Source organism: Dasypus novemcinctus, chromosome 12 (genome assembly GCF_030445035.2).
Source record: "Dasypus novemcinctus isolate mDasNov1 chromosome 12, mDasNov1.1.hap2, whole genome shotgun sequence".
Classification (NCBI taxonomy): Eukaryota; Metazoa; Chordata; class Mammalia; order Cingulata; family Dasypodidae; genus Dasypus; species Dasypus novemcinctus.
Window position 1 is genome coordinate 37,441,250 of NC_080684.1, and position 2,510 is coordinate 37,443,759.

Sequence of the window (2,510 nt, forward strand, 5' to 3'; positions counted from 1 at the left end):
GGCCCGCCAGGTAGAGCCACATGGCAGGGGTACCTTCTTCCCCTTCAGTAGGAGAAACTCAAATCGCTCCTTCCCTAGCAAAGGTAGAAGAGTTGGCATTTCTATCCTTAAGTACAAAAGCGTCCGAAATGTCTCAATTCATTTTCATCTTCTCGTCGAAATTAGTCCCTGACTACTAAATACGCACACACACACACATTTTTTTAAACCATCACCCCTCCAGCTCCTCTGTCAGAACTCCAAGAGGAACATTTCCTTTGTTGTTCTCTTTCGCGTTCAACTTCTCTATACTTGTTTGTTCAAATGGATGCAGTATTTACCCTGTTCTTATTTAAAAATGCCTCCCACAGTCGAGCCGGACCCTGGCACAATGACCTGCCAGCTCCACGTGATTCTGGCTTGCTCATCTCTCCTCCCACCTCCCCTCACTTTTTGGCTGAGGTTTGTTGGAGATCGGGGGGCTTGCTGAGGTTTGGGCGAAAGGCAGCTATGTCCCACACACAAGGGGCTCTTGGAGGAGACAGGCATTCTGTCTTCACAGGCAAAGGGCTGGAAGAGCCTCCTGAGCAAGGCTGGCTGGAGAGGTTTCAGAAGATTTGTGGGCACAGAAGCAGATCCACTCAGCTGCTGTCTGGAAAACCCCGCTGCAGACGGCGGGTGCAGAGGCTTGCCCCGGGAGGAAACAAACCTCTGACAGGGTTAAAGAAGAGAGTTTTAGAACCAGAAGGGCCTGCTCTGCCTTCTCTGGGCCATAGTTTCTTCCTCATTAAAATTGGAGTAATAATATGCTTAGCACCTGCACGTGGTAAGCACTATGAGAGCATTTGCTCTTACAATGTGTGGGGGAAGCCCAGGGGCTGGAACCCTGACTCTGCACTAATCAGCTGTGGAACCTTGTGCAAATTGTTCTACCTCTCTGAGCCTTGGTTTCCTCCTCTATAAAATAGGGATACTCTGGTTTCTCTTCAGATCATATCAATCTTTCGCCTACTACAGATTTCCATGGAGAAAAACAATTGAGTCTTTATTCAATTTTTTGAAGGCTTGCGAGTGCTACAGCCAAATAGATAGATAGATAGATAGATAGATAGATAGAGGAATAACCTCACAGGGTTTGTTGCAGAGATTAAATAAAATTAAATGGATAATGTATGGAAAACACTAAACACAGTGCTCGGGACAGTAAATTTTTAAGAAGTGCTAGTTATTACTATTTCTGTTATTTTATTGCTGTAGTTCTCTCATCATCCCTAGCCTTACTCCTCTTGATTCCTTCCAATCTGCTTCATTTCAATGTATTACAATGGCAGAAACAGTGATCTTCTTTAAAAGTAAGCAGCCTTGAGACGAATCTATAGTGACAGCAAGATATCAGTGGTTGTTTGGAGACAGGGTAAGGGCAGAGGGGGATTAACTGCAGAGGGGCACAAGGCAATTTTCTGTTATTAGAGAAATGTTCTATAGCGCAAATGGTGGTGGTTGCTTGTGGGTATTCACATGTCAAAACTCATCAAACTGCACACCTAAAATGGATGCATTTCATTTTAGATAAATTTTACCTCAATAAGGTTAATTTATGAAAAAAAAAAGGTAACCAGCTTCCCCAGTAATCTCCCATATTATCATATTTTCTCTTCTCCATGGCATTTATTAGTATCTAAAATAAGTTCATTCTTTACATTAGAATAAAATTAGGATATAAACTCTTCGAGGGCCCTAGTCCAGCATCTAGAACCATGCCTGGCACATAAAGGCACTCAGTAAATTCTTCTTGATAGACTAACTGATTCAAATCCTTCCATGGTGCTACCTCCAAATTATTTTATTTTATTTTTGTCTTTATTCATTTTTTTAATATTACATTCAAAAAATATGAGGTCCCCATATATCCCCCACCACCCTCACCCCACTACTCCCCCCATAGCAACAATCTCCTCCATCATTATGAGACATTCATTGCGTTTGGTGAGTACATCTCTGAGCATCGCTGCATCCCATGGTCAATGGTCCACACCATAGCCCACACTCTCCCACATTCCACCCAGTGGGCCATGGGAGGACCTACAATGTCCGGTAATTGTCCCTGCAGCACCACCCAGGACAACTCCAAGTCCCGAAAGTGCCTCCACATCTCATCTCTTCCTCCCATTCCCCACACCCAGCAGCCACCATGGCCACTTTCTCCACACCAATGCCACATTTTCTTTGATTGCTAATCACAATAGTTCATGAATAGAATATCAGTAAGTCCACTCTAATCCATATTCTATTTCTCTGTCCTGTGGACCTTGGATTGGTTGTGTCCACTCCACATCTATGTCAAGAGGGGGCTTAGATTCCACATGGATACTGGATGCAATCCTCCTGCTTTCAGTTGTAGGCACTCTTGGCTCCATGGTGTGGTGGTTTACCTTCTTCAACTCCATGTTAGCTGAGTGGGGTAAGTCCAATAAACCAGAGTGTAGGAGCTGAAGTCTGTTGAGGCTCAGGGCCTGGCTATCACACGGTCA

General features: G+C 44.1%; 1 non-coding gene across 1 annotated transcript; it reads left to right on the plus strand.

Annotated features, from left to right (window-relative positions):
* Positions 1 to 949: 949 nt before the first annotated feature.
* On the plus strand, positions 950 to 1,062 carry LOC111765992 (U5 spliceosomal RNA). Its single transcript, XR_002798169.1, has one exon. It is a non-coding gene; the product is annotated as a U5 spliceosomal RNA (small nuclear RNA).
* Positions 1,063 to 2,510: the final 1,448 nt, after the last annotated feature.